The sequence below is a fragment of the Pseudonaja textilis genome, chromosome 2, assembly GCF_049901715.1.
Source record: "Pseudonaja textilis isolate UNSWEBS1 chromosome 2, rPseTex1.2, whole genome shotgun sequence".
NCBI lineage: Eukaryota > Metazoa > Chordata > Lepidosauria > Squamata > Elapidae > Pseudonaja > Pseudonaja textilis.
The window spans coordinates 193,423,345-193,443,899 of record NC_141991.1 but is presented as its reverse complement, the minus strand read 5'-3'; the positions used below and the strand labels follow the sequence as shown (position 1 = coordinate 193,443,899).

The 20,555-nt window shown below is 39.1% G+C and overlaps 1 non-coding gene across 1 annotated transcript; it reads right to left on the bottom strand.

Moving 5' to 3' along the window:
• Positions 1-4,029: 4,029 nt before the first annotated feature.
• On the bottom strand, positions 4,030-4,133 carry LOC113438561 (U6 spliceosomal RNA). The gene has a single exon (XR_003374435.1). It is a non-coding gene; the product is annotated as a U6 spliceosomal RNA (small nuclear RNA).
• Between the last annotated feature and the right edge of the window lie 16,422 nt (positions 4,134-20,555).

Here is a 20,555-nt window from a genome sequence, read left to right as displayed (position 1 = left end):
TCCCACTCTGTCACCTCCTGCTCTGGAATATGGAGCAAGTCCCCATCCCCCGCCATAACCCTTACCTTCTCAGGCCAGGCGAGGAGTGATGGGAGGGAGTGGAAGAGCCAGCCAGGGGTGGGATCAGCAAACAGGGAGCTGCAGCAGAGGGCCAAAAGAGCCACATGTGGCTCCAGAGCCGCAGGTTGCAGACCCCTGTTCTAGACTGACTATATTGAGATCAAAATTTCCATTTGTCATGCCCTTGTTAGAGTCAGACTCTGAGGGAGAGGAGGAACAGCCAACAGGAAGTGTAGTTGTGGCTCTAGAGGTTGTGGAGGAGCCTGGGGAGGGGCAGACACCAGCTGGGCAGTCAGAGAAAAAACCAGGCCCATCCCCTCTTCCTCCTAGGACATGCAGGGAGGAACAGAGAAGGAAACAACTTGGCTTATGAGAGAGGAAGCAGCCATGATCCCCATCATTGTTACAGCTGGGGAGAATACTATATAAAAGAGAGACGGTTAAAACACAACGGTTCCAAAGCAAAGCATGTGTTATTTTGGGCTGAAATTATCTTGGTTGGCATCCTTCCAACAGACTGTGCCTTGTTATCTCCTTGAAGTTGGTAATTACTTATCCTGGTCCGTTGTGGAAATTCCTTCATTGTAGTTTGTTTTAGTTTTTTATTTTACCTCTATCTGCTCATTAAGTTTGGACTGTATTGCTTTTTTTTGAAGACTATTTTTGAATATGTTTTATCTCCAACTGAGAATTATTGAACAGTGGGGCCAAGTTGGAGGCATTAAAGGACATTTATTTGCATTTTGGATTTTGTTATGTTTGTGTTACACTCTGGGTCATCACACCATTGTTAAGTAAGACAGTTGTTAAGTGAGCCTGATTTTACAGCCTTTTTTGCCACAGTTGCCAGGGTCACATGATCAAAATTCAGGCACTTGGCAACTGGTTCATATTTATGGATGATTACAATGTCCTGGGGTCATGTGATCACCTTTTGCAACCTTCTGACAAGCAAAGTCAATGCGGAAGCCAGATTCACAATAACCATTTTACTAACTTAATTAATCCGCAGAGGTTAACTTAACACCTGTGGCAAGAAAGGTGACAAAATGGAGAAAAACTGACTTAACAGCCGTCTCACTTAGGAACAGAAATTTGAATCCCTAGCACTGCATAATGGAGAGAGCTCCTGTTACTTGTCCCAGCTTCTGCCAATCTAGCAGTTCGAAAGCATGTAAAAATGCAAGTAGAAAAATAGGGACCACCTTTGGTGGGAAGGTAACAGTGTTCCATGTGCCTTCGGTGTTTAATCATGCCAGCCACATGACCACGGAGACATCTTTGGACAGTGCTGGCTCTTTGGCTTGGTAATGGAGATGAGCACCACCAGTGGTGGTATTCAACCTGTTCTGCCCTGTTCTGTAGAGCCAGTAGGAGCGATGAGCAATGGAGACTGAACCAGTTCTCTCTGTTGCTCTAATGACTCTGCTGTTGGGCCCACCCGCCCACCTGGGCTCCCACACTCATCTTTATCCGCTGAATTTGAAGCGCAGCTGCTTTGCGCGGCGTAGAAGAGTGTCACGTGGTAGCTGCTGAAGCGATCGGGATCGTGCAGGCTTGCAAGAGGCAAGTTAGAATGCCTCTGTGCCTGTGCAAACACCTCTGTGTCTGCGCAAAATGCGTGTTTGGCATGTACATGCACGCAAAGTGCATGCACATGCGCAAAGCGCGTCCACTAAGCCACCCCCCACTGAACCGGTGGTAAAAGTTTTTGAAACCCATCACTGAGCACCGCCCCCTAGAGACAGAAACAATTAGCACGTATGTGTGAGGGGAACCTTTACCTTTTTACTGCATTCTAATGACTGCACCACCACAGCTAAAGCACCAAGAAAGCCAGAGAGATGTAAACAGCTACAATGACCAAAGAACCAAAATACAGAAGAATAGATATTAACAGCGCCCAGGTTAGGTTTATGGTCCAGAAAGCAGGAAAATGCTGGATTGTGTTATATAGATTTCCCATTTAATCTATCGTGGCTCTGATCTTCCATTTAAAATAACGCATAACAGTTATTATAACAAATAATGATTGGCAATGCTTTGGGGAAAAGACTAAAGTTTTACTCCTTGAATTAATATCTCAGGAGCCATAAACTGCAGCAATGTACAATGTAGGCAATAGATACGAAGTAAGTTATAAACTTCAATGAGATGGGACCCCATGATTGCAAAAGGAAAGGGCGCCTTGATTATTCCATGAGATAAAGTTAATTGAAGAAAGTTTGATTAGTGAACCATCCTTTTTTTGTTGTTGGGGAAGTCATTTGAAAGAGTAAAAAAAGATGAAGAAAAACTATAAGGAAAAATAATTGGAGGATTAGCTTTTCTTTCCCTCTCCCCACTACAGATATTATTATGATAGCCTTATGAAAGGAGAATTTAAAACCCTGATTTACAGCAGAAAAGGCAAGTTTAAAAATAGCAGCATCAATGTGTCTTTAATCAGTATGTTTTTTTAAAAGAATTGTTTTAATATCAGTTCATCAGATATATGGAACCACCATGCACAATCAAAATGCAAATCGACACCAGCCATTTGTAATCTGGACGGAAGAAAGGCAAAACGTGCAATGTGCATAATTTTCCTATATATATATATATATATATTACATTCTGGAAAGCCTAAGAAATTGAGGAAAGTCTACTTTCCATCAGACGTTACTGTCACTTTCTTTCATTTACTACTCCACTCACAGGTTGTTGACCTCTAAAGATGAAACAGGAAAAGACTAATTCCTAATATCTTGAAACCTAAAATGCCAATCAATGTGGTTCAGAAAAATAACTAATAAGAGGTAAATTTGCCTTCTTTTCCATGCAAAGAAATAAAAACCAGAAATTCATTTAAATTGTAGAGCATTATTGTTTCATTCTTCGAGAGAATGAACTAACAGTGCTCTACAATTTAAATGTAGAGCATTAAGCGATTAAGATTAAGAAAATCCATGTGGCCACCGAGAGTCGCCATAAATTTGATGGCATGTAATCAATCAGTTACAGGTTGATTGTGGTTGGGACCACAATTTCCATTGTTAAACAACCGTGGTCATTTAATGAGTCGTGTACAATTTTACAACCTTTTTTTTTCATGATTGTTAGGTGAATCATTGCAGTCAATTCAAAGTCAATCACACAATTGTTAAGGAAATTCCCTTCCCCTATTGACTCTGCTTGTCTAAATCTGGCTGGGAAGATCATGGATGATGACCACATGATTCCTGAGTCCAAATTTTGATCAAGCTATAGGAAGTTAGCACCTACCTCTCTCCTAGAAAAATGAAACATTCTAAGAAATATTGAAAAGGCAGAATATTTCCCCTAAAAAGAGAAGGTGAAACTCAGAAGCAGAAACTCATCTCAGAAGCAGAAGCTCACGCCCACCTTTGTTAATGGGCAGGCCATTAAGGCCTCAGCCAGAGTATTCTGCATAACAAAAGCCTCTACCCATCTCATCACCTGGGCAGCACTCACGTAAAGTCATGTGATCCAGCTAAGACCCTCCCCCCTAGGAGTCTGACAGCCAATGGGATTCATTTCTTACACAGGAACAGGAAACACTAAGGTGGGGCCCAACAGGGAGTATATAACCAAGGGTCTCTCAGCACCTTGGCCCTTTTTTTCATTCACCCAACATCTTGGAGCATGTGATCGTCCTTTTTACTTTGGAGCTCCAAGCCATGTCGTCCTGTCCACCATTTCCAAACAGCCTCCATGTATCCAGTGACTTTTTCCTCATTTGGAACTGAACTCAGGAGGATATTTCTTCCAACAATGTGACCATGGGGATGCTGGAATAGTTGTAAGTGTGAGTACTGGTTGTAAGTCCTCCCCCACCCCCAGTGCTGTTATAAGCCTGAATGGTCACTAAATGAATGGTTGTGAGTCAAGGACTACCTGACAAAGTTGGAAGGGACCTTGGAGGTCTTCTACTCCAACCCCTATAACATTTCAGGCAAATAGTTGTACAAAAATATGGAATGCTTCATATAATTTGCATGCCATTCTTGCACACGGGCCATGCTAATCTTCTCTATATCCTTTCAATTTTAGTATATGTGCCACAAAAGCAAAGAAGACCTCCTAGAGCTGAGAAATAGTTAAAAAGAAGAAAAGAAAACCACCCTTTTTTCTGACTCAAGATACTTTTGATGAAGATGTTTTAGGTTGTTGGGTTTCCCCACCTTTTTTTTTTAAACAAAATGCTTAATAGTAAATGAGAGAAATGTTTGATGTAAGAATTGTATGGCTCACACTTATATTTCCTGTTGCCCCACAATAAATATCCTATACAGAATGAAATGAAATCTGAGCACTTACAAGAGGTGTTTGGTTGATTCAGGATACAGAAGGATCATTATTAGCTTGGGAGAGAAAAGAGTTTAAAGAGTTCATACACTGAAATCAGCCTTTCTTGAATACAAAAAGCATTGAGAAGAAGCACTCAGCTGTCCTTGAAATTTAGAGAAAAGTGTTGACATCCTCATTTCCCCTGTTTTCTAAAAACTTAACAATTGCCAATAAATCCTAAGAGTTACCAAGTTCTAGATGTTTCCTATAGCGTGTGTAGAGGAAGATATAATTTGTATTTGCTCGTGCAATTCAAATACAGCCTTATTAGCCACATAATATAATGGTTTTAAAACAACTTATCCAACCCAAATGTTGCATTGCCTTATTTGTATTCCCTTCTCATAAATCCTCCCAAGCAGATGTATATACTTGTTGTCAGCCGTATTTGTCACAGCACAAGCTGTCTTTGGCCCATTTTTCAGGATGCTGTTAGACATGATTTATCGTGGGGTGTCATTCCTGCCATTTTCTTTGCAAATCTCCCTTCCCTTCCCTGCCTTAAATGAAGAAGCCATCTAGCTGAGAATCTGAATGGTGGAGAAGAGAGTTAGATAATCAGAGACTCGGTTGATCACTCTTTCAAAAGGCAATTCCACTCTAGCTATAGATTTTTTTTTTAAAGGGTGGGATTTCAAACTCTGAGAAAAAAGTAATCACACCCTTAAATACATAAATCAATACAGTCTGTGCTGTTAAATAGAAAGCTGTATTTTTCTTATGTTACTTTAATCTGTTTTATTAGAGTAAAGTGAAGCTCCTCCGGCAACTAGAATACAGAAGGCAGCTATCCAATTATCACTTTATAAAACTGTTCATAGGAACGAATACAAAGACAGCATATCAATTCCACATGTATATTTATCCTCCTGTTGGATAAGGACTCAACAGTCAGGACAGGCTCTTAAGAGCTTGGTCTATCACCACAGCATCTTGGCCATTTAAAAAGAACAATATAAAATCTCCCTGATAAACCTTAACATTAATGCCTTTAAACATCCATCTTTGAATTTAGCAGACTCTGACAGGCTTCTCACATTGCCCTAAGCTGGGCCTTGCTTGACCATGGCTTGTTGATTAAACTATCATTTGTTGATTGCATACAAGTTAGCAAGTTGTACATCAGACTTCACGAAGACAAACTAAAGACATCACACTGGACATTCTAGTCCAATCTGGCCACTTCTCACTAGCTGGTAGTGTCTGTCCATCAGAGATCTTACCCGCATCCTACAATCTGATCACTTTTGCCAAAATAAATATCTCCCATTTCTGCTTGCAGGCAAGATGTACGGCACATAAATCTAATAAATAGTAAATAAAAAATGTGGATATCAGAAACTTTTCCTGCAACAGATCATTCATCCATCAAAGCCAATCCAATCAATATTGATTAGAAATGGACTTCTAGTTTACCAACCTTACCTGGAGATACTGAGGATTAAATATGGGACCTTCTGCACATATATATGGTCTACCTATGAGCTGAAAACTCACCAAAAATGCAGGTCTTTTTCCAATTTCCTATTTAATCTGGGATCCTTTCTCATTCGTGTTTAGCATTCTGAGTTGATGATGAAAGTTGGATAACTCAATGGGCTAATCCATAGGCCTAGAGAGGATATATTCATGTTCTTGATTAAGTATTTTACAAAATAGATGGTTTCATTGAAAATATAAGGCCAATATCCATTGTTTTTGCCCTGCAAGGCAATGGATCTAACCAAGGTCTGGCAGAAACTGAAGCTAATTTTTATCTGCATGGCACAAAGGACCAACTCTAGTAAATCATTTTTAAGAGGTGTCACAGTAAGCTTCTAGAATCTTGAATCACTCTAAACTTACAATAGCATTGCAGCAGGGATGAATAACTGAACTTTTGACCAAACCAGGAGAATATGTGTCCAAGCTCAGAACTTCACACTTGTAAAAATTACTTTCCAAAGGAGGAGATTGAAGAAAGAAAAGACAGAGGTTTGTTGATTTGACAAATAGGTGATATTGATCAAGAAATAAGAGCTGTAAAATATGACAAGAGTGAAAAGATTGTGCCATGAATAATTGTTGTATAATATTTCATTATCTCTCTACTACAACAAATCTGCACATTGAATTGTGATTGTAGTTTCCAACAAGGTTTTTCAATCAGCTCCCTGTTCAGAGATTTCTATTGATTGATTGATTGATTGATTCATTCATTCATTCATTCACATAATTGTGTCTGTGTGTCCTGAAAACAGTGATGGGATTCAAATTTTTTTACTACGGTTCTGTGAGTGAGGCTTGGTAGGCGTGACGTGGCTTGGTGGGCATGGCAGGGGAAGGATACCGTAAAATCTCCATTCCTTCCCCACTCCTAGGGGAAGGTTGTTGCAAAATCCCATTCCCTTCCCACTACTCCACTAACCTGCTTCCCAGCTCCGTTATCCTGTGCAATAAAAGACCCAGACAATCATCTAGGACTCGGGAGGCAGAGAATAGATGGGGGAAGGGCCAGAGGTGGTATTTGCCGGTTCTCTGAACTACTCAAAATTTCTGCTACCGGTTCTCCAGAACTGGTCAGAACCTGCTGAATACTACCTCTGCCTGAAAAGTTCCTGTCTCAATTCCAATGCCTATCATGAATACATGCATATGTGCATGATACATGAAATGGTGTAATAAACCTGGAACTGGTTAAGCCACAACTAAATGGAGTATCAAGGAAAACTCTTACCAATACCAGTTAGGGAGAGAAGTAGCAGAAGCAGTAGTATCCCCCAACCCTTACCCATGCTGCCTTCACAAACTAGACAAGCACAAAGTCTCAGCATACTCTACAAACCCCTGCAAGGAATCATGTTCACTCTTCTTTCATGAGAACAGCTGGGCTTAAACATGATTAAGGTTCCTGTTTAGGCTGTTCTGCCTCAAATCACAGCATAACCAGCCAATGCCAGACATTTGAAATTTCTGGCACTAAAATTAGATCTGGCAATAGCTGTGGCCATTATTTAATAATCTGTGGTAGCTATTCTTCCCTGGTTTTTTTTTTTTTTTTGGCATCAGATTTTAAGCTCCCCGTTACTATTTTCCTCCTGTGTGGTATCCAGGTTGGGCTCCAACAATCCTCAGTTGTTAAAAAAACAAGTGAAAACAGCAGTGCACATCGCTTACTGTAGCTTCCTTTTTCCGCACACGAGGATGCTCTTTTCCATTCTATGACCTGCCCTTTATAAGATGGTTTAGGAGCATTTGTAGATTTGCACCAACATCATTAAAAACTTGTGTGTATGTTTATCCTGTAAGCTCTTACCTATTCTTTCACTGGGAAAATCCTATAAAATCCTATAAAATTCAGTAGAAGGCTAACAGTGAGCTAAATCTTAGCCAAGGTTTAGATGCAAAGGTCTGCATAAACAGACCTTTGCATCTAAACCTTGGCTAAGATTTATGATCACATCACCAAAGGGTTCAATTATGTTTCACTATCCTATTTAGAAATATTTACGATTATCTGCCCACCCCAGTATTCCCTGACTTAAATTCAATGTTAAAAATCCATCAATTACTACTTAATCAGTAGGCCTCCAGAAAAATTCTTGTTGGAGAGTATTCATATAGAGCTATATATTCTCTGGAAGGCCTGGAGGAACATTGTCCATAGGGTCACGATGGGTCGCACATGACTTTGCAACTAACAACAACAATTCTCTTGAACATAAATTAATTACATTGCTGGCCTAAATGTGGACCATGAATCCTAAAAATATGTTTTAGTGTTTAAGTGATATCAAGACAGCATCAACAGTGATTGGAAAACTAGATCTTCTCTAGCGTGATATGTGTTCAATTTGGTCCTTCAGGTCCTCCAAAATTCTATTGGTCTGCTTTTCTAATTGACTCTGTTTTAATTGGAAATATCACAGGCATTGCTAAGGTTGATTTGGATACTGATCATATTTAGATACTGACTTTTATCATTACTTTGTATTTATTTCATGCCAAAGAACATGCTTTGAAGTGGCTCTAGGTGGTTGGCATTCCTCAAATCAGCTAAATATAAGCATTTTTCCTAGGAATTGTACAACTTTTTAAAATTGCAATTGGATTTTTGTGGGAGGTTTTTCCTTGTTTTTTTTTTTTTTAAAGAGCTTTGGGGAGAGATTGGAAAACAATGGAACTGGGATGACAAAATTATCAGAGGCTTATTGGACATTTTTGCTTATTTCTTTAATCTAAACACAGCTCAAAACTATTCTGTAATGACGATGGCAAATTTTAGTGGATTAATTGAAATAGGCAGCATGGGTGCAAAAATGAAATGATGATGATAACAACAATAAAACACAAAACATCAATGTCCACCTATCCCAGGTTCTTGGAGGGGACTCGATAGGTGGATAAAAATGCCAAATCCATTCTGAACATCTGGCTGACTATGTGAGGAATACAATCATTGCAATGACCGTATAACTTAACAGATTGCTGACCTCTGACAAATGGAAGCAAAGATGCATGTTAGGGAAGAGAAAGTATTTTAGTCATTGCCTGTAGATTATAGCACATGGTTTCAAAGAAAAATTTGGTGGTGATGGCCATAGCATTCAATATTAGCTTTCAACTGCTGTATCTGTCATGGTGATTCGGTTTGATGAATCACCTATGAATTGGGATCCTTGAGAAATTTAGTCGGTGCAAATTTCTATACAGATTCATCTGATCCACAGTTTTCACGGAGATCTTAGTGATTTTCTTCAGAAGCATCTATAGCAGGTGTGGCCAACTCTGACCCTTTTACGACCTGTGGACTTCAATTCCCAGAATTTTGAGCCAGCAGGAATTCTGGAAGTTGAAGTTCAGAGGTTATAAAGGAGCCACAGTTGCCACATCTACTCTGCAGTATCTTACCCAAGTCAGATATAGAAAAAACATGGCTGCCTCCAAGGACCCACCCCTACTGGGAGGCTTGATGAAACCAGTCTGGATTATGTTTTTCTGAAAACATGTATGTGCACTTGTTAGGAATCACAGAGATATTTTTTCCCCCAAGATATGATGAACCTCAGCTTTTATCACCCAGCTCCAAGAAATGCAAAATATTTTGTATATTAAAAAGTGCCATAGATGTGATACATAGTAATTTCGCACATTGAAATTTTAATCCAATGCAAAACAAAGGCGGCTGCAACCTCGATATTCCCGAGACTTGGCACTTTGAATTCCTTTGAGGTACAGATTGGAAAAAAAGTCCTTTCAACTCAAGGAAATGTATATGAATCATATTCATTTATTCATAATATACACTGCTGGAAACAGATATCAAATATGACAGATATCTGTTATATGGCTCTAACCACAGTTTTGCTACATCAAGTCAGAGAGGAAATCACTAACTATACATTTCAAGAATTACTCACTGCTATATGCCTATAGCAGAATTCTAGGAGACGAAGTGATGGGGCACTTTCACCAGTCATCCATGAAAGTAGTCATCACTGTGGCACTAAGTACTTGTTTGAAAAGATCCATGTAGAGCATTTGCATAGAGTACTTTTGTTTGTTGAAAGTGCACAGATGTCAAAAATTCTACTGCGTTATGAGACAGAATCTAATATTACAAAATATGAAGTCTGGGGAATGTATGTAGTTATGTGAAAATATCCAATTTCAATTAATTGTCCTAAGCCATCTAATTATACGTGTTCCTTAGGGATCTAACACTCCAAAAGTAAGATAGTTTTGTAACAGAGGAATATAAGGAAATCAACAAATTTTTATAAAATGATTACTATTTTTTTTGGCTGCCAACAGTTTCAGAGGCAGAGATAAAATAGGATTGCACATTTATTTCAAGGTTGCAATGGAGTTCTTATATCAAGAATTGTTTATAGAAATGCTTAGCTTACCCAAATAACTATATACATAATATTACCATAGATAGTAATAAATTAGATACCTCAGCATCCACTTGTCAGGTGCTTAGTATTTTGATATTATTTTGGAGGTTAATTGCCTATTAGTTTCCAGGACCATCTATGAATCACAGAGCAAGTTAAAAAGCTGTCATAAGTTACTGGGAAAGCTGAATTTATTATTACATTTAGGGGATGGATAAGACAGTTTTTTCCCCACTTTATCCCATTTAACCTGATAGCTAACACACAAATTCCAAACACCTGAACAAGTAAACAGGTAAATTCCTAATGTCTTCAAATGCTGCAGTGGGAGTGACCCATAGTCCCTTTCCAACTGACTAGGAAAAAAAAATACTTTGCCGTTTTTGGGTATCCTGATTTTCAGATCAGCAGGGAGACATTTTCTCTGTTTAAAATAAACTTTGTTTTGAAAGGAAGAGATAGCTGGAGGTGGGGGGAAATGGCAAATCACCTGGAAAAAAAGAGAAGGGGAAAAACATCTGGAAGAAAGAGAAATGAACTGTTGAGAGATGCAGAAGAGATTACATGATTTTGCTAAGCTAGTTTCTCTACTGAATTAGAGAACAAAAACACACTTATTTTCAGAATAAATCACGCTCAAAGCAAAATGATGGACCTGGATTAAAGGTGATAGACAATGCAGCTTGGACTCAAGAAAATCTTCAGGGCCTGCCTGGGGAGATAGAAGATTGGAAATCAAACTAGGGCTGTCGGATAGAACTGAGTTATTATTAAGAAATATTTTGGAAGTAAACAGGAGCTAGGAAGAACTACTAAAATTTGGCCCAGGGGTTGTATGTTATGGAAGTGAGAATTTAGCTCACTGGTGAAGTGAGCTGGAAGAAATTTTCTAGGGAAGAATATAAATGATGGTATCCAAAAGAAGCTGTCACCCCAGAGCAGGTCCACTGCGCAGCGTGCACACCTCCCGCCAGCTGATCGTTGGGTAGCTGCTGTGCATGTGCAGAGGACAGGGTGCGCGCAGGAGACACGTGACATGCGCAGAAATGCACGTCGCACATGGGGGGGTTCGCACACTCATGTGCAGAAATGTGTGGTGCGCGTGGGGGTCACATGCACATGTGCAGAGATGCACAGGGCATGTGCAAGGGTTGTGCACACATGTGCGGGGCGTATAGGACCCCCCGCGTGCATTGCCTTATGGGTGCTGGCATGCATGTGGCAGAAAGGTTAGCCATCACTGGTCTAGGTAAACCTGCAGAATGGAAGTTAACTTGGTTTCTCTGGGTTTACTGTAGATATGCCTAAATTAGGATTCAGATTATGTGCAGAATGTGGATATTTTAAAAAAGGAGGATTCTTCCACAGTAACTACATTGAATTATGGATGAACCTCTCCTCTTCTCTCCTCTCCTCTCCTGTTCTCTTAACTCCTCTCCCTTCCCCTCCCCTTCCCTCTCTGCTCCTCTCCTCTTTTCTGATCACTTACTATGCACCATGTTTTCCATTATAATTTTATATGTTTTCCTCCAAAGAACTCCAAATAGATTTGATGGTTTCCTTTCCTTTTGAAATTCTTACAAGAGCCCAATGATAGAAAGAGGAGAGTGGTCCACTGATCCAATTGCTATATGGGATTATTGATACATTATCCCAGTGTCTTCAGTCCAATCTTTTAGCCATGATTTTATCCATCATTTAAAAGCATGCATTTTTTAAAGATATAGAGTAAGAAAATACAAATGGAAAGGAAGTTGAAAATTGAAGGTAGTGATGGAATGTAGGGAAAGTCCATGTATGCATAGAGGAAATTCTTCCAGTTATAAATATTGCACTTTTCTGCTGTTGTATGTGGCACAGGAAAGTCGGCAACAAGAAAAGATCAATTTTTTTTTTACTGGTATAGCCCCATTTTTACACTAAGGAGATGACTTGGATTCACTTATTTTAGACTGGAAGGTTGTGTTATAGCATAAAAGTATTTATCTTGTATAACAAAAATAGAATATAACCAGGAGGGGAGGAAAAAGACCGATAGGTTTTTTTTTCTTTTTAAAGGTACCTATTAATTAAAGAAGAAATTCAAAATGTACCTGGAAAATCAATATACATGGTTTTGAAACAAAGTTGTGTGAAGTTCCATTTTCATTTCTCCCTCTATAGTAAAGTAGCGATACCTTTCACGTTTGATTTAATTGTTCAAAATATAGCAGCATGATAAAAGATTTTTTATGGAAATTTCTCACAGCTACACAATCAATCATATTTTCAACTCATGCATCGTCTTGAGCCCCTGAGCCTCAAAGACTTTTTTTCCCCTCCTATGGAGCTTACTTGTTAAATTAGCACTGATCAAAGGCTAAAACATTTATCATGCTTATTAGTGAATAAACCTAGCAGCAGGTATCCCAAGTGAGGAAGCAAATCCTCATTTTCTGCAAGAATGAATTGGAAATTATCCAAAGTGCTTGCAAACATTTTTTTCAAGGGAGTGACGAATTGTTAAAAAGAAAGCAGCTGCTAGATGTGTGAGCTCTAGGTTAGAAGGGAAATCAGGAGAAGAGATGCGATGCCAAGGTATCTCAAAACTACCTCCTGGGGATGGTGTACAATTTGATTTACTATAATTGCCTTCAGAATTTAGGATCAGGTGACTTTGAAATCAAGTTGGTTTTTTTTTAAAAAGCTACACGAACTACTGCAATGGTTAATGTTCAAATTAATAGGACCATTCTTCACACTTGCTCTTCAAACATCTCATTCCTTTTTTTAAACTTATAAAGAAGTTCAGGACAAGAAGGAGAAACCGTCTTCAAGCTCCAGAGAAGCAGATCTCCTTCTTCCTGATGAAAGAGATACATCCAGCTGAAATGTTGGTCAGCTGTGTCTACAAACCAGTTTGGTGGCACGGATGTTGCTTAGCGAGGAGGTAACACAGGAGCAGTATACTCAGAGGTGGTACTCAGCAGGTTCTGACCAGTTCTGGAGAACCGGTAGCGGAAATTTTGAGTAATTCGGAGAACCAGCAAATACTACCTCTGACTGGCCCCGTCCCAATGTATTGTCTGCCTCCTGAGTACCAGCTAATCAGCTGGGTCTTCTTTTGTTGCCCTGCTCAGAAGAACGGAGCTGGGAAGCAGGTTAGTGGGGTGGGGAGGGAATGGAGATTTTTCAGTATCCTTCCCCTGCCATGCCCACCAAGCCACGCCCACAGAACTGATAGTAAATAATTTTGAATGCCACCACTGGGATTACAGCCCCAGAAGCCTTCTTGGCCTACTTTCTGCTATATTACTATGAAACATGTTGCCTTCCAGGTCCTGTTTTTTTTTTTTATTATTATTATTATTATTATTATTATTATTATTATTATTATTATTATTATTATTATTATTATTATTGTTGTTGTTGTTGTTGTTTTTGTTTTTGTTCACAAAAAACAACAGTGTACACAGCAAACGAGATAACTATGCTGGGTTTCGTATCACAAATCACTAGTCAAACACTTCCCAAGCATTTAGGACTGCATGATGTATCGGCGGATTATGTGAGCAGATCTCAATAAGGTGGCCTTCTGCAGCTGACAAATGGTGATTTTGTCAGCTCCAATTGTTTTTAAGTGCTCACCTAGGTCTTTAGGCACAGCACCCAGTGTGCCGAGTACCACTGGAACCACCTGCACTGGTTTTTGCCAGTGTCTGCAGTTCGATTTTCAAGTCCTGATATCTGGTGATTTTTTCAAGTTGTTTCTCATTGAGTCTGCTGTCACCAGGTATGGCAAAGTCAACGATCTATACTGTTTTCTTCTCCACAATTGTGATATCTGGGGTGTTGTGTTCCAAAACTTTATCAGTCTGTATTCGGAAGTCCCATAGTTGTTGTTGTTGTTGTTGTTGTTGTTGTTGTTGTTGTTGTTATTATTATTATTATTATTATTATTATTATTATTATTATTATATTTGATGGCTGCTAAAATGAAAGGCTGTTTCATTAGGTAGTCCATTGCCAAAATAGAAAATGGAGTTGTTTTCTGCAAGTTAGATGCACTGATACATATCCATGGACACTTCAGAAATAAGTACTGTAATTATGCACGTTTGTGACTTAGTGCGAGAGGAATTTTTTTGCACGCAAATGCTTCTAGGCTAAATCCCTGCATTGATGGTAAAAACTGTGCCTGAATTACAGGAGAATTGCTGCCATTCAGTATCTGTAATACTAAGACACATGATGAAAGTCAATAAAACACAGTTTTCTATGTCCTTAATTTCTTGAGAAAAAAGGTTTCTCTTTACAGTGTAGATGGCAGTGACCAGGTGACTCTATTACCTTAATATTAACTGTTGATGGGTAGGTTCAGCTTCTATAAGCCTTTAAACTGGACTTGGACTAGACAGGCCTTCAAAACTTAAGGCCTAAATTTTGATAATCTTTAAATATTTCTGCCAGGTAGTTCTTGACATATGTTTAGCTCGATTGTTTAGCTCAATTTAGCTAGCTCAAAGTTACAACCATGCTGGGAAAAAAAGTGACTTATGACCAGTCCTTGCACTTATGACCATCCTAACATCCTTGTGGACCCATGACTGCAATTCAGGTACTTGGCAATCAAGATATACCATATTTACAATGATCACATCATTCCAACATTGTGTGATCCTCGTTTCTGACCTTCCCAGCCAGCATTCTGCGAAACAAAATCATGTGTAGTTATTGTTATCAGATCGACCGGCTTTAGTGTCCTCAAATGCAGCCAAATTATGTTATACTACCTGTAAAATTAGACAGTCTGACTGGCCACTGACCCCTAATTGTAACATTCTTCACCTCCTGTGTTTTTATTCTTTTTTTTTTTTAATGTAAGCTCTACCTATCCAGCAAATGTAAGCTCTATTCTAACCAGGAAATGCGGCTTAAAGCAATCTCAAAGAAATCTAGAATCATCGGAGCAGAACACTTCCTGGGGTGTGCATGTGTGCATGTATTTGTGTGTGTGAGAAAGAGACTAGTTAAGATGGCAATTGTGACCATATGATAAAAACCCTGTCCCATTTTTGCATGCAAATAAGAATACACATGCATAGCAATAGTACTTACATTTATATACTACTTCACTGTGCTTTCAAGCCCTCTCTAAGTGGTTTTCAGAGTCAGCATATTGCCCCCAACAATTTGGGTCCTCATTTTGTCCACTTCAGAAGAATGGAAGGCTGAGTCAACCTTGAGCCTGGTGAGATTTGAACTGCCAAATTTCAGGCAGGTGGCAGTCAGCAGAAGTAGCCTGCAGTACTGCACTCTAACCACGGCGCCACCATGGCTCATACAAAGAAGAAGCTTTCTATGTTACACAAATTCAACCTTTATATTTATTTATTTGTTTGTTTGTTTATTATTAATTAAATTTATTGACCACTTATCTTACCACAAGATAACACAAGGTACCACAAGGTTTTTATGCTGGTATGTTTTGGTTTATGGCTATTTGAATAGGTAGTACCTTAATGTTGTAGAGCTAGTACTTAATGAACACTCATTCAACACCTGATGGAACTTACAACATGAGTGAATGAATGAGTGGTACGTATGAGTGATCCAGTGGTGGTTTGGTGATCATGCACTTCGCATGTGCGTGCACACATGTGTGCGTGCACGCACGCGGGTGCAGCTTTCGAAACACCAGCTGAGGCTCAGCCGCACCAATCAGCTGAGAGGATAAAGAAGAGAAAAGCTCAGGGATGGGAGGGAGAGCCGGTCCTGCACTTTTCTCTTCTTTATCCTCTCAGCTGATCATCAGAGCTTTTCTTTTACTACCGGTTTGGCTGAGCCATTTTACCACTGGAGTGATCTTTGTTGCAGCTGTGGCAGCATCTCTGTGGTCATGTGGTCACCATTTGCGGATTTCACTGCCAACTTCTTGTAAGCAAAGTCAATGAGGAAACCAGCAGGAGGTTACCAATGGTGACTATAGGACATTGCACTTAACTGTGGTACGAGATGTTCTTAACAGCTGGAACTGCTGGAACTGCTATCACCACTGCATGGTCATGTGACATCATGTTTTATGACTGCGTCACTTAGCAAAGGAAATTCTGGATCCAATGACTGGTTTTGGCAAGGACTGCCTGTATTGTGTTTGCTGGTTGTAATGAGCACAAATCACGTTATAATAATCTGGCCTATGCATTACAGTAAAGTATTATGAATAAGGTTCGCACATCACAGTTACCCAAGCCAAACAATATTATGTCTTAATAATGCTAGTAAACCAGGGTAGTAGCTCCGATAACATCTAGAGTTACCCAGTCAGGCACGCAAACTTCCAAAATGCTAGAGGATACTAGCAATGTGGTATAGAAAACTCATAAATGCCACTTATTTGGTTAGTTTAGATTTGGTAACCCTAATCATAACAACTTCTTATCTCTATATGGGATCAAATGGGAGATTGTAACATGTCAACATGTCAAGGATTTCCAAGAATAAGGAACTTCCATGAATCTTTGGCTGTATAGCTTGAGTTGTTTTTCCCCTTAGTTTTTAAGTTTAGCATCAATGTTTTCCATCACGTTACATGACTCTTCAAGCTGACCCCTCTATTCTGTTCCCTACACTTTGAAAAAGTTTGTGATTTCTTTTTATCCCTTCCCCCTGCTAATACTGTTATGTGATTTTCCCCATAACCAAATTAAAAGATTCAAGAAAAAAAAGCAAAAGGCAAGAGAAAACAGTACCAAAGGCCTGAAATGTATTATCAGCATTAAAAAGTTCAGCAGCACTTGAAATAGTTCTGATTCTGCTCAATTTTTGTAAAGTTTACTCCAAAGCAGAAGGGAACCTTTTAGTCATAATTAAGTAAAACAGAATTATAGTTGAAGAATGGCCAGAGGCAAAGAATTAATAGGAAAAAAAACCCTGTTGCAAGATTCAGCAAATGAGGAGCTATAAAATGGATATTATATTTAGAAGTGTTGAAGCTGTTTTGAGTTATAGCAGGTTTCAGAAGGAGAAGAGCACCTCCCTTTCGGTTCACCTTAATATAGTCAGAATAGTTGGTAACCTTGACAAAAATGCCCAAGGAAGGAAAAGAAATTAGTTGAGAGTAAAGGTGAAAGAAATTAATGGAAATAATTAAATTAGCCTTGTGCAACCAGATTATGATAACTTTAAATTTAACCCAATGACCCCCTTTAAAGATAGTTTGTTCTGCAGAGAACTTCAGCTTTTTTCCAAGGAAAGCTTTGCTTCGAGGCTGCAGGACCTCACACATCTTGCACACTGGCGCTCAGTGCTTTGGATTTGAAGGAGAGAAGTGCAGCTCCTTAAACCCAACACATCTTCTCCTGGGATCATGCAGCTACATATCCCAGAGGATAGAAGTGGCTGTTTTAATGAGTTGTCAAGAAAGTCTTCATAAAGGTCCCTATGTGCTCCTAATGACCTCTTTCCATCTGGATCTAAAACACTAAACCACTACTCAGTTGTAACTTGTATTACTTTTGAGAAAAACAGACAGGTGTTTTCTGTTAATTTTATGAACATGAGGGAGCATCTTTCCATGTTTAAGTTATAGCAATAGCACTTAGGCTTATATACCACTTCACGGTGCTTTTTTCTCTAAGCAGTTTTCAGAGTCAGCGTGTTGCTCCCAAAAATCTGGGATCCTCATTTTACAATCTCAGAAGGATGGAAGGCTGAGTCATCCATGAGCTGGTCAGGATCGAACTCCTGGCAGTGAGCTGTGAATTAGCCTGCATTACTGGATTCTAACCACCACGCCACCATGGCTCCTTATAGCTGGGCATTTAATTACTATTGGGTTTCTAAGAGTTAGAAGGAACATAGAGGTGACATCACTTACCAGAGGCAGGGCTGAAAATGAAAGGAAGAGAGGTTTCAAACACATATTTTGCCTTTTGACTTTGCCTCTAAAGACTGAAAACATGCTCCTAAAATTTGGAGTTCTCTTGAGGTTTGCATAAATGAGATTTGGTTGCGGATTGCCCACTCTTCATTTAATGTATGAGCTCCCCCAGGGTTTTCAGCGTGACAAAGAAAGACAGGAAATTGCTGGGAGGTTGCATGGAATAAGCAGTGGGACTCTGCCTAAAATACATTCCAACCCAAACTAGAACAAGTAAAAGATGATTAATGCAAAAGTAGTTCTGACAGAAACGCGAAAATGTTAGGTCATCGCTTCTCTTTATTTCATTGTTCCTTATTGCCCTGAAATGACTGAATAACAGCCCACCAGGCAACCCTGGGGGGGCGGGGGGCGGGGTATTATAATCAGAATATATATATATATATATATAAACTGGATATCAATTCAGTTTTGTTACAAGGCTGGAGATTTGTCTTTTAACCCAGTCATGAGTTTGCCAAGTGATATTCCTAGGGATTCATCCCTGGGTTATACATGTTGCTTTGCAAGTGCCTCAGGTGAAGCTTTGAGATATTATTTGTTTGTTTGTATTTCACCCTTATTATTTTTACAAATGATTCAAGGAGATAAAACATATCTACCTTCCTCCTCCTATTTTCCCCATAACAACAACCCTCTGCGGTGGATTGAGCTGAGAGAGTGATGGGCCCAAAGTCACCCAGTTGGCTTTCAGGGCTAAGGCAGGACTAGAACCAGAGGTGTTATTCAGCAGGTTCTGACCAGTTCTGGAGAACTGGTAGCGGAAATTTTGAGTAGTTCAGAGACCTGGAAAATACCACCTCTGACTGGAGATTTTACTGTATCCTTCCCCTGCCATGCCCACCAAGCCACGCCCACCGAACCGGTAGTAAAAAAAAATGAATCCCACCACTAACTAGAACTCACAATTTCTTGGTTTCTAACCTTAACCACTAGACCACTTCACTATGTAAATGTTAGAATACAGAAGTTCAATAATAAATGGCTAGTTTCATTTCATAATCTCAGAAAATGGACACATTGCTTGTTCTGGTCTAAAACTATAATAACTGATTGACTCACTCATTAATCCCAGAAAACAACTTTGTAGCCTTTTAATTTTTTTAAGAACTCTATGATGCTTGGAATTATTTGGTGTATAGATTACTCTGATGTAAGTTAGGAACTGAGAAACACAACAGTCATATAAATCTCTTTTACATGGTAGACCAAATATAATGACAATTTTCCTAAGGACTTTATACAATTCTAGTCCTCTCTTTTGCCAGTAATTAAGTTAGTGTCAGACCAGGGCATTCTTAGACAAGCCTAGAGGCTACATTAGCCATTCAGAATGAGTTTTAAGTAGAAGAGAAAAACCTGGGTGGAAGAGTCATGATTTCTTGATAGTCATGAGACACTTCACTCAAGTCAATTTATCAGAGCCAGAATAACAAGTAGATATCGTTTTTTTAAAAAAATGGCAGGTAAAGGGAAATAACTTAGAGTAATGTAAGCTCTAATGAGAAGCAAAGTTTTGAACTGTGTATTAATTATGGAATGATAGCAAAAACTCAAAAGTCACAAAATATATCAACTATATAACTCTTGACATTCTGATTTGAATGTACGGCTTCTTTGCAAACCAGATTGGTGGACAATTTGGTTTTGAATCTGTATCTTCGAATAGAAGCTATTTAGTAAGTGGAAGCGATAAAATGGATATGGAATATTTTGAAGGATGGCATAGAAGTGATTTACTTTCTTGCATTCTTAGCATGCATGTTCATTGCCATGAAAATTAGCATTGTTGCCAATATATCTAGAACTCACACTCTCCTAGTTTCTACACCTTCACAACTACACCCAGAAAAACTTCCTAATGTAAAAGAAATTGACAGTAATGTAAGTTTAATGCTGCTCAGTAAGCAAATGTTGCAACCAGAATAATGTGCTGCATTCATTAAATCTCGGTACTTTATGTAATGCAGAGCTGTTAAGCTCTTGGCCATGGGCTGGATACATCACGCACTCACGCCTGGTTTAGTGAAGGGGAAAAATGTCCCTATATGTCACATGATACCGCAGTGACAACATGAGTTTGACACCTCTGATGCAATGCATATAAAACAATTGTGAAACTACATAGTCTTTAATCTGTTTTTCTACCTCCTTTGATTGTCATAAATTGAAGAAGCAAACCTGAGATGATAGAAATAAATGTCAAAGTTTCTGCCATTTATCACATAAAGCTTTCCCGTTAGGACATAAAAAATAGATGGTTAGTGGACAAGCTATACTTAACAATTTGGGGTGGGGAGGTCTGGCAGTGGGAAGAGTGATGATTTCAAAATGTCAAGAGCCAT